Source organism: Hemiscyllium ocellatum, chromosome 37, assembly GCF_020745735.1.
Source record: "Hemiscyllium ocellatum isolate sHemOce1 chromosome 37, sHemOce1.pat.X.cur, whole genome shotgun sequence".
Classification (NCBI taxonomy): domain Eukaryota; kingdom Metazoa; phylum Chordata; class Chondrichthyes; order Orectolobiformes; family Hemiscylliidae; genus Hemiscyllium; species Hemiscyllium ocellatum.
The window spans coordinates 35,348,401-35,360,657 of record NC_083437.1 but is presented as its reverse complement, the minus strand read 5'-3'; the positions used below and the strand labels follow the sequence as shown (position 1 = coordinate 35,360,657).

Sequence of the window (12,257 nt, the reverse complement as noted above, 5' to 3'; positions counted from 1 at the left end):
ACAGTACTTACTGTAAGTCAGTAATCACAAATTCTGTTGTTTACGTTATATGTAATGTCCATGTCTCATTTAGTTATCTTGCTGCATGTGACCTTTTCCTGATAGTACATCTATAACTGTGGAGATATTAGGAGAGAGTGCTGACATTAATGTTTTGAAAAGAACAAATGAAGTTGCAATTATATGGCTCCTTTGATGTCCTCAGGACATCTTAGTGCACTTCACAGCCAGTGAATTAACTTTGAAGTACAGTTGCTGTCATTTCATAGGCACACAAAATGGCTAATTTGTGTAGGGCAAGGTGCTACATATGGGGTCAAGATAGATAACCAAATTATTTGTCCTCAGACATGTTGTTTGAGGGATAAGTGGCAGTCAGGACACCAGGAGATTCCATGGCTGCTAGTAAAATAATGTCTAAGATCTTAACATTTCATCTGACAGATGGCACTCCTGAGCATCTCCACGAGTTTCAAGTTGTGGTGGGACGCACAAGTGAGTTTATTTGTCATTGTTTAATGATAATGTACTTTGGATTGCTGGATTGTTAAAAATCAGCCAAATTAAAGTCCTTTTTCCTTTATTATTTGTTATAAATATTTGCAGCATTGGGGACTTATTAATCAATTTGAAACACTTGCATTGCCTGGAATTACCCAGCTCTTAAAAGGGAATATTTTAGACTCGCAAACATCAAGAAAACAGCAACACATTGCTAACAAATTTTCTCATTGCCTGTTCAGTCAATTTCAAAAAAGTATGTGCATTCCACAAAATGAAAATCAAACCTTTACTCATATTTCAACCTGTTTGCTAATCAAGCAGATGTTTCAACAATGTCAAAGAACCCATCTGCCTGTTAATTATAATTTAAATGACCATAAGATCTCAAAAGAAGTCTAGTCCCAAGATTTTGAAAGCTTCATATGGAAAAGGAATTAGCATTTTGGCAGATCTATATGTCCAATATGCCTGTATTTTAGGATTTGTATATGTAATACTGACTCCCTCATTTTCAGCTGTATCTTCAGAGTGTAGGTGGAAGGTATGTCATTCCCTTCAGTCTTGTACACAATCTAAGTTAAAATTTAAAGAGGCCTGGGGATGGAGGTGCATGCCGGTCCTCTTCATTGATGAAACAGGAACACTAAAGGAGAAGAAGAAATGAAGGCCATGCAGCTGAATTTTGATAGGGTGTAACTAATTAAATTCTAGATACTTTTTATAGTAAATTGGCTAAGAAGGAACAAAAAAATATCACTTTTGAACAAAAATAAATTGCATTTACAAAGATGAATGTCAGCTAGTTTTAAATTGCTATTATTAAAAAGCTAATAAAAAGGTAATATAATAGATAGAAAGCTTCAAATGAAAGGTGGTAATCACCTAATTCCTAATGATGCTGCATTTCAGAGAAATTCAAGGTGATTGTTTGAATCCAGTTCCTACTCTCTTAAGTGTTAAACTTAACATTTTAAGTGGAAATTCCATGATTTATAAAATACCCATACAAATGTTACCTCCTATTGCGTATGATAAGTTGTAGTTAATCAATTGACTGTATTATTTATTTAAAGTTTTAAAGAGAAATGTGTGGACCACAAATAGTTTTGGAATGTGTTGCATGATTTTATTTCTTGTATATTTTCTATTCTTTTATACTTTTATGCTTCTGGAAACACAGTTTTACACAGTTAAAGTAGGGTGTATGTAATGAATGAAGCAGAGAAATATGTAAATTTCAATGTAACAGTGTTTTTGAATAAACAATATATATTGAATTGAATTATAATGTGTATTTGTCTTTCCTGATACTACGTGTGCAATACTGGGTAGATGGAAATTGCAGGATTCTGATTCAAATAGATTAAAATTTAGTACTTTGAAGTTTTTAATCTTTTCAGTGCAATTCATTATAAATGTGTGATATTGTCAAACTTTATCAGAAGTCTTAACTGAAGTAACTAAACTAAAAAATTTAAAATGACTAATTTTAACATTAAAATACTTTACTCACTTTATTTCTATTACTTTGTTCAAATATCTTGTTTAAATTAAACTGAAGTAATTGGGAACAAATGGTTTGCAGGATGTAAGGAATTGTGAATTGACAAAAGCAACAGTGGTATCCACATCATTCACAATTTTGACAACCCAGAACTCAGTCTAGTATTCAATCTCAAGTTTGTGATGAGTTAGCTGATTATTTTGTCCAAGGAAGGTGATTGTGGCAATACTCTGACAAGGAAAGGGACAAGACCAGAAGAAATGCAAACAGGAGTAGACTGTTTGGCTCTGTGAATATGCTCTGCCATTAGGGTCATGCCTTAACCAATATTCCTCACATCCACTTTCCTGTCCTTTCCTATAACCCTTGATACCTCTCCTGATCAAAAATCTATCTCAACCTTACACATATGAGAGACTTTGCTCCCCAGCTCTTTATGACAAGAATTTCCAAAACCACTCAACCATGAAAAGCTATCAACTATACAACATTCTTGAGAAAATCCCAGGGTTGATTCTAATCTGTGCTAAGTGAGCTAGACAGTTGAGATGGGAGGAATCATTTGGTGGCAATCAGTTGTGGTTCTTAATTGCTGAGTCTCCTCAAACAATGTGAAACATCTGATGAGCCAGGATTAAGCTTGACTTCGACACCCTCATAATCAAACAGACCACAGTAGAGTTTGACTTTGCGTTAGTGTAGAGTTATAATATCTCCCGTTTTTCTCTTGCCCTGCCCTGAATAAGATGATAAAGAAGGTGTATAAAAGTTGGTTAGTCATGTTGCAGCTGACTTTAGGTCACGATCAGAGTATTGTGTACACTTTGGGTCCCCACACTATAGGAAAGACATGAAGGCTTTAGAGAGGTTGTAAAACAACAGGTTTGTCAGGTGTTGTGTAGATTGGAGTGTATTATTTAAGGAGAGTTATCTGAAAGATGTATATAAAATGTATGAGAGGGTTGCATAGGGTGGATAGTCAGAATCTTTCTCCCATAGTGGAAATGTCAAAACACTAGAGAGCATAGGTCTAGAAGAGAGGGGAAATATTTAAGGGAGATGTGTGTGGAAAGGTTTTTGCACAGAGGGTGGTAGGTACCTGGAACGCACAGCCAGGGGAGGTGGTGGAAGCAAATACGATAATAAAGGTTGAGGCATTTAGACAGACACATGAACAGGCAGAGAATACAGGGATGTGGACCATGTGGAGGAAGATGAGATTAGTTTAGAATGGCATCATGGTCAGCACATGATTTATGTTCTATGTTATGCATTGACTTGAATAAAAGTTAGAGGAGGTGTAAAATCCACTGTCAGCTTACTGCCATCAGTTTTACACTATTGCTTTGTCAGGATCTATTCAAGTGAATCTAGAATCCCTACAGTGTGGATGCAAGCCACTCAGCCCATTGAGTCCACACTGACCCTCTAAAGAGCGTCCCACCCAGATCCATCCCCCCCTAGTCTATCCCTGCATTTCCATGACCAACCCACCCAGCCTGCACATCCCTGGACACTTTGCAATTGATCATGGCCAATCCATGTAACATGGTCATCTTTGCACTGTGGGAGGAAATTGGAGCACCTGGAGGAAACTCACACAAACAAAGGGAGAATGTGCAAACTCCATGCAGATAGTTGCCCGAGTCTGAAATCAAACGCCAATCCCTGGTGCTAAGAGGCAGCAGTACTAATCACTGAGCCACCATACTGCCACAGTGCCTGTGCTAGTATGGAATGAATGGTCATTTGGGACAGATACCAGATGACTGCTGTTGTCCATCAAATTACAACAGAGGAAATAAAAGGAAAGGAACTTGGGAAAGAAAAACAAGAATGGCTTTCATTATTGTCAATCCAGTGAACAATAGACATTTAATAGGCTTCCCCAGGTAGATTATTGTCTAAGAAACAGCAAGTGTTTTGCCAGTATCATCCATGTACAGAGTATTGGCTAAAGGGCAGGAAATGGCAAGTGGGAATAAGGGGTTAATTTTCAGGTTGGCTACCTGTAACCATTGGGGTTCCACAGGAATTAGTGCTGGGACTACAACTATTTACAATATAGATTAATGACTTGGAAGAAAGAAGCAGATTTACAATAGCCAAACTTGCAGGTGAAACAAAAATAGTTGGAAAGGCAAGTTGTGAGAGATATTGATATAAGTGGGAAAAAGCTGTCAAACAAAATATAAAGTGGGAAAATGTGGAAGGAGAATAAAATAGACACACCGATGCAGTAGATAATCAGGAAGTCTATTGGAATAAAAAATGAGGTCTGCAGATGCTGGAGATCACAGCTGAAAATGTGTTGCTGGTCAAAGCACAGCAGGCCAGGCAGCATCTCAGGAATAGAGAATTCGACGTTTCGAGCATAAGCCATTCATCAGGAATGAGAGAGAGTAGCCAAGCAGGCTAAGATAAAAGGTAGGGAGGAGGGACTTGAGGGAGGGGCGATGGAGGTGGGATAGGTGGAAGGAGGTCAAGGTGAGGGTGATAGGCCGGAGTGGGGTGGGGGCGGAGAGGTCAGGAAGAAGATTGCAGGTTAGGAGGGCGGTGCTGAGTTGAGGGAACCGACTGAGACAAGGTGGGGGGAGGGGAAATGAGGAAACTGGAGAAATCTGAATTCATACCTTGTGGTTGGAGGGTTCCCAGGCGGAAGATGAGGCGCTCCTCCTCCAGCCATCGTGTTGTTATGTTCTGTCGGTGGAGGAGTCCAAGGACCTGCATGTCCTCGGTGGAGGGGGAGGGAGAGTTAAAGTGTTGAGCCACGGGGTGGTTGGGTTGGTTGGTCCGGGCGTCCCTGAGGTGTTCTCTGAAGCGTTCCGCAAGTAAGCGGCCTGTCTCACCAATATAGAGGAGGCCACATCGGGTGCAGCGGATGCAATAGATGATGTGTGTGGAGGTACAGGTGAACTTGTGGCAGATATGGAAGGATCCCTTGGGGCCTTGGAGGGAAGTGAGTGTGGAGGTGTGGGCGCAAGTCTATTGGAATGTTGACCCTTGGAGCTGGTGCAGGAGAGAAGGATTCATATTTTTGGTTCATTGGAATCTCTTCTAGCATAAAAACCACTGCTACAAGAAAGACAGACTGCATCCGAATTGGAACAGGATTAATATATTGGCAGGGAGATTTGTGAGACCACAGCAGGGCCGGGGGGGGGGGGGGTGGAGTTCGTCAGTAAGACCCAGGGAAATAGTGGGGAAAAAGATCGATCTGAGACTGATACAGTTGGGAAAAGGAGCGAGTCAAACGGTAAGGACAGGCAGGGCCAAAGCAGAGAACAAGGTAATACTGATAAATTGAATGGCATTTATTTCAATGCAAGAGGCCCAACAGGGAAGGCAGATGAACTCAGGGCATGGTTAGGAACATGGGACTGGGATATCATGGCAATTACAAAAACATTGTTCAGGGATGGACAGGACTGGTAGCTTAATGTTCCAGGATACAAACTTTATAGGAACGATACAAAGGGGGCAAGAGAGGAGGTGGGGGGGTGGGTGGTGGTAACATCTTTGATGAGGGATAGCATTACAGCTGTACTTAGGATATTCCTGGGAATACATCCAGAGCAATTATTCGGGTGGAACGGATAAATAGGAAAAAGATGATCACCTTATTGGGATTGTATTATAGATGCGCCCCCCCCCCCCAGTAGTCAGTCGGAAATTGAGAAACAAATTTGCAAGGAGATCTCAGTTACCTGTAAGAATAATAGGATGATTATGGTAGGGGATTTTTAACTCCCCAAACATAGACTGGGGCTATCATATTATTAAGGGTTTAGATCGAGAGAAACTTGTTAAGTATGTACAAGAACATTTTCTGATTCTGTATGTGGATCTACTGACTAGAGGAGATGCAAAAAGTGACCTACTGTTGGGAAATAAAAAAGGGCAGGTGCGTGAGATGTGTGGGGGAAGCACTTTGGGGCCAGCAACCATAATTGTTTTAGTTTTAAAGTAGTGATGGAAAAGGGTAGACCAAATCTAAAAGTTGAAGTTCTAAATTGGAGGAAGGCCAATTTTGATAGTATTAGGCAAGAACTTTCATTCCTAATGAAGGGCTTCAGCCCGAAACGTCGATTTTCCTGCTCCTCGGATGCTGTCTGACCTGTTGTGTTTTTCCAGCAAGACATTCTCAATTCTGATCTCCAGCATGTCTCCAAGAACTTTCAAAAGCTGACTGGAGTTTAATTTAGATAAATGTGAGATGCTGCGTTTTGGAAGTAGGACTTATACCCTTAACGGTAAGGTCTTGGGGAGTGTTGCTGAACAAAGAGACCTTGGAGTGCAGGTTCATAGTTCCCTGAAAGTGGAGTCGCAGGTAGATAGGATAGTGAAGAAGGCATTTTAATTGAACAAAGCATTGAGTATAGGAGTTAGGAAGTCATGTTGCAGCTGAATAGGACATTGGTTAGGCCACTTTTGGAATATTGTGTGCAATTCTGGTCTCCCTCCTATTGGAAGGATGTTGTGAAATTTGACAGGGTTCAGGAAGGATTTACAAGGATGTTGCCAGGTTGAGAGATTTGAGTTACAGGGAGAGGCTGAATAGGCTGGGGCTGTTTTTCCTGGAGTATCGAAGGCTGAGGGGTGGCCTTATAGAGGTTTATGAAATCATGAGGGGCATGGATAGAGTAAATAGATAAGGTCTTTTCCTTAGAGTGGGGGTGTCCAGAACTTGATGGCATAGGTTAACCGTGAGAGGGGAAAGATTTAAAAGGGACCTAAGGGGCAACTTTTTCACACAGACGGTAGTACGTGTATGAAATTAGCTGCTAGAGGAAGTGATGGAGGCTGCTACAATTACAGCATTTAAAAGGTATCTGGATGGGTGTATGAATAGGAAGGATTGAGAGGGACATGGACCAAGTGCTGCTAAATGGAATTAGATTAGTTTAGGATATCTGGTCGGTATGGAAGAGTTGGACTGAAGGGTCTGTTTCTGTCCTGTACGTCCCTATGACTATGAGGTGGAGTATAAGACTGGGGAAGTTTTGCAAGAACTATACAAGGTGCTGGTGAGACCACATCTAGATTATTAAGAGCAGTTTTGGCCCCCTTATTTAAGAAAAGATATATTGGAAGATGTGGTGAAACTAGAAAGGGTTCAGAAAGGATTTACAAGGATGTTGCCAGGTTGGGAGATTTGAGTTACAGGGAGAGGCTGAATAGGCTGGGGATGTTTTTCCTGGAGTATCAAAGGCTGAGGGGTGGCCTTATAGAGGTTTATGAAATCATGAGGGGCATGGATAGAGTAAATAGATAAGGTCTTTTCCCTAGATTGGGGTAGTCCAGAACTTGATGGCATAGGTTAACCGTGAGAGGGGAAAGATTTAAAAGGGTCCTAAGGGGCAATTTTTTCACACAGACGGTAGTGCGTGTATGAAATTAGCTGCCAGAGGAAGTGATGGAGGCTGCTACAATTATAGCTTTGAAAGATATCTGGATGGGTGTATGAATAGGATTTATTCCTGATGAAGGGCTTTTGCCCGAAACGTCGATTTCGCTGCTCGTTGGATGCTGTCTGAAATGCTGTGCTCTTCCAGCACCACTGATCCAGAATTATTTTGTTGGAGGCAACTCAGAGAAGGTTCAGTCGGATGTTCCTTGGCATGGAGGGATTGTCTTATGAGCAAAGGCTAAACAATTTGGGACTCTACTCATTGGAATTTAGAAGAATGAGAAATGGTCTCATTAAGATATATAGGATTCTTAGGCTTGATAGGATAAATGCTGAGAGGATGTTTCCTCTCATGGGAGAGTATATGACTAGAGCCATAGTCTCAGAATGAAGGGGTGCCAATTTGAGACTCAGGTGAGGAGGAATTTCTTCTGAGGGTTGAAAGTCTTTGGAGCTCTTTGCAAATAGAGCTGTTGGGGCAGAGTCGTTGTGTATATTTAAAGCTTAGAGATTCTTGATCAGTAGGGGAATCGAGAGTTATGGGAAAAGGCAGGGCAATGGACATGAAGAGTCTTGGATCAACCATGATTGTATTGACTGGCAGAGTAGGCCTGCTCCTGTTCCTATTTCTATGATCTTGCCCCTTTCCATGGCAGAGCTCAAAGTTGTATTGCCATAGTCACCTTCCTTGAATGAGATCATCAGCTAGCTCATCACAAACTCAAGATTGAACCTTGTACTTTCGTGGTCTGGAAGACTCGGTATCATATTGTACATTGCATTAACTTGAGCCCTTGTGAAATCTTAAATTATAAGTTGAAGTTTCACTGTTAATTGTTGTTTCTGATTATGTATGGTGAAATTATTTTCAAATATCACTTAATCACTTAATTTAAATTGAATGCATCTAGTTCATGCTTAAATTGGTACTTTAATTTCTTTGGTAGGGAAAATAATTCCATATCAGCCTTGGAGGCTTTGCTCTTGAAAGTTTTTTTGTGTTTTTAGATTAAGTTATTTTTGTACTTCTTTCTTCTCCTTTATTTCAGACTTTATGCTTCATGAACTGAGAATGGACAGGTAACCTACAGCCAGGTTGCTGCTAATATTGCTCTGTTAATGATACTAGTGGCATGGAGGCTAACAAAGTGACATTTGTTGCAATCCTCTAACTGTACCTATGAAACATTTTAACTGGGAATTCCTTCAACATTACGGTGGAGCTTAGAAACTCACCTTGTGAAGGAATTTGGGTGGGAATACTTGGGGATTAACAGCATAAATGTCACCAATTTTATATATAATTATTGTGAAACAGGATGGGACTTATACTTCTGACACTAATTCATTCAGTTACCTGAGCCTTTTTTTCACCTTCATGAGGCCACCATTTCACAACACTGTCAAGAAATTTCAAAACTCCTATAAAATCTGGCAAACTGTAAAATTCTAAAATAATTCTTTAAGGCTTGCCCTTTTAGCAATGTAGATAAATGATGCCAAACAAGGATGATGGGTAGAATTGCCAATGTTCGAGATCTGAAACAAAAACAAGAATTGCTGGAGAAACTCAGCGGGCCTGGCAACATCTGCAGGAAGAAAGCAGAGTTAATGTTATATTTCTTCCCACAGATGCTGCCAGATGATTTTTACTTTCATTTTTTGCCGGGGCTATAATCGAATAAGAATCAAAGTATCCCTACAATGGAGAAAGAAGCCATTTGTGTCTACGCCAACCATCCAAGGGGCATCCATACCCTCACCCTATCCCCACATTTAGTTCAGCTAATCCACCTAGCTTGCACATCCCTGGACATTAAGGGAGCAATATAGCATGACTAATCTACCTAACCTGCACATCTGCGGAGGAAACCAGAGCACCCATTGGAAACGCAGATACGTGGAGAACTTGCAAACTCCACACAATCAAACAAGACTGGGATCAGACTCTGATCCCTGGCGCTATGAGGTAGTAGTGCTAATTACTGTACCCCCATTTCTGTATGGGTTTTACAAAGAGCATTCAGCCCATTGTTTCTGCTGGCTAATTCCACTGCAATGCTTTCTCTCTCTTGCCTTAAAATATTTATTAAGATTTTTAAAAAAAAAGTCCCTGCTCAACCACTGTGAGTGACTAGGGAGTCCATGTTCCAATCTTCTGAATATCTCTCATAACTTTTCCTTGCTCTTTAAGTGACTATTATAGATTGGTGGCCACTTGTTACACTTTTACGAACTAGAGGGAATAATTTTTCCTGCTCATTTCATTTAATCCCCTCAAACCTTACAAATCTGTGCCTGTCATCTCTTACCGTAGAAACAACAAATCTACAATGTGGCACTTCAGCCTCAGTTAAGGCTCTTAATGCACATTTCACATTATCTGTGTTTTGAACTAGCCTGTACATGTGAGAGAGGTGCTCTGATACAGAAAGTATGCTCAGTTTCTCAAAGCAAAATGTCTGTGAAATACACTCATTTCCTTTTGCCTCAAACCTTTTGCTTTTAATTCTGTTGGACCTGTTCTGTATGGCCTATAAATAAAATTATGATGAATTGCAGTTGTGCAGGGTACAGGTTATTCATGATTCCGTTTTCTCAACAAAGTTAGTTTCCTTTAATAAAAATATCCACACTATCAGCTTTAAGAAAAATAATCTATTTCTACAGGCTACCATATTTAAAGCTACATTTTTCTGAATAAATATTACCGTAAAATGATTTCACTGTGTTCTGTAAATAAACCTAGAATAATAGGCCTTTGTGGATTGTGGATTGTCTTGTAGGAACTAGAATGGTCATTTCATTCTTGTTAATTTGTGATTGTGGTTATCACTGCATGCCAACCACATGGTGCCCTGACCTTTAGCACTCAGTGCTGGCAAATTACCAAATGTTTGGAATGAGCTCACATTTAATCATAATCAAGTGCAAACTTTTTTTTAAAAATCCGGCATTTTCTGAAAAAATGGCAGATTCTGATTAATGATGGGCCAGGTTTTATATTTATAATGTCTGTAAAACTCAGGGATTTTACCAATATTCAGTTACTGAAACTGACAGCACCAGGAGTCTATGCATGTGCTTAAGAACATGCAATTTTCTGTCAACCATTCAGTGAAACTTCATGCCTCTCCACAAGAGTACCACATAATTGGGTGGGAAGACATGGATCAAAAGTCCCACCAACTTCCTGACTCCTTGATTCTGCCATATATAAAAGTAAATGGTAAAGTCACCATTGTCTTGCCAGACTATATGGCTGCACTCAATACAGATTGTTTAACCCAAGGGTCACTATGCCTCAGGTGAGGGGAGAGGTTGAGAAGGAGTGTCCTTCATGGTAGGATCAGTAGTGAATAGTACAGCTGCATGCTGCCAGCTGAGCATTAAAGATGGCACCAGTGCCAGGAATCTTGCAAGGTTCTCCTTGTAGCCAGTATTTTTGCGTGTTGGACAATAGACAGTGGCTATAAGAATAAGTCAAAGACTAAGGATCCTACAGTAAGTAACTCACCACCTAACTTCCCTAAGCTTGTCCACCATTTACAAGCTGAAAATGTGTTGCTGGAAAAGCGCAGCAGGTCAGGCAGCATCCAAGGAGCGGGAGATTCGACAAGAATCCTGAAGAAGGGCTTATGCCCGAAACGTCGAATCTCCTGTTCCTTGGATGCTGCCTGACCTGCTGCGCTTTTCCAGCAACACATTTTCAGCTCTGATCTCCAGCATCTGCAGATCTCACTTTCTCCTCACCATTTACAAGGCCCATTTCAGATGTATGATAGAATTCTCTTCATTCGACTGGGTGAACAAAATACCAACAACACTCAAGAAGCTTGCCACTGTCGAGGACAAAGCAGCCGACCTGATTGATGCCACATCCATAAACATTCATTCCCTATATTACAGGTGCACAGTAGCACCAGTATGTACCATCTAAAAGGTGCATTGCAATTTTTGACCAAGCCTCCTTAGACAACACCTTCCAAACATACAGCCACAGCAATCTAGAAAGGTAGGAGCAGCAGATACATGGGAACATCACCACCATATGTTTCCTTCCAAGCCAATCACTTTACTTTCTTGAAAACATAGAACATAGAACAATACATCACAGAACAGGCCCTTCGGCCCTCAATGTGCGCCGACCTGTGAACTATTCTCAGTTTGTCCCCCTACACTATTCTATCATCATCCATGTGCTTATCTAAGGATTGTTTAGATCTCCCTAATGTGGCTGAGTTGACTACATTTATCTCTCCACCCTTCAGGCACTTTGCCTGTATTCCTGATGAAGGGCTTTTGCCCGAAACGTCGATTTTCCTGCTCCTCAGATGCTGCCTGAACTGCTGTGTTTTTCCAGCACCACTAATCCAAATACATTAGCAGGTAGGGTATTCCACACGCTTACCACTCTCTGCGTAAAGAACCTGCCTCTGATGTCTTTCTTAAATGTAGCACTCTTCAATTTGTAGTTATGCCCCCTCATACAAGCTGACATCATCATCCTCAGAAAAAGACTTTCACTGTCTACCCTATCTAATCCTCTGATCATCTTGTATGTCTCTATCAAATCCCCCCTTAGCCTTCTTCTCTCCAATGAGAACAGACTCAAGTCTCTCAGCCTTTCCTCATAAGACATCTCCTCCAGACCAGGCAACATCCTGGTAAATCTCCTCTGCATCTTTTCCAATACTTCCACATCCTTCCCGAAATATGGCAATCAGAACTGTACACAATATTCCAAGTGTGGCCGCATTAGCATTTTGTATAGTTGCAGCATGATGTTGTGGCTCTGGAACTCAATCCCGCTACCAATGATACCTAATGCACTATATG

The 12,257-nt window shown here is 40.8% G+C and overlaps 1 protein-coding gene across 7 annotated transcripts in view; it reads left to right on the top strand.

Annotated features, from left to right (window-relative positions):
- The window catches only part of LOC132833495 (protein polyglycylase TTLL10-like), a 205,285-nt gene that overhangs the window by 25,630 nt on the left and 167,398 nt on the right, over positions 1-12,257 (top strand). Inside the window, exon 1 of one of the 7 annotated variants that reach the window (XM_060851813.1) lies at positions 9,339-9,387. The exons of the other annotated variants lie outside the window; for them this stretch is intronic. The gene's annotated coding sequence lies outside the window, so the exon portion shown is untranslated. Of the gene's footprint in view, positions 1-9,338; positions 9,388-12,257 lie in introns of those variants that run through there. 7 annotated transcript variants of the gene reach the window in all.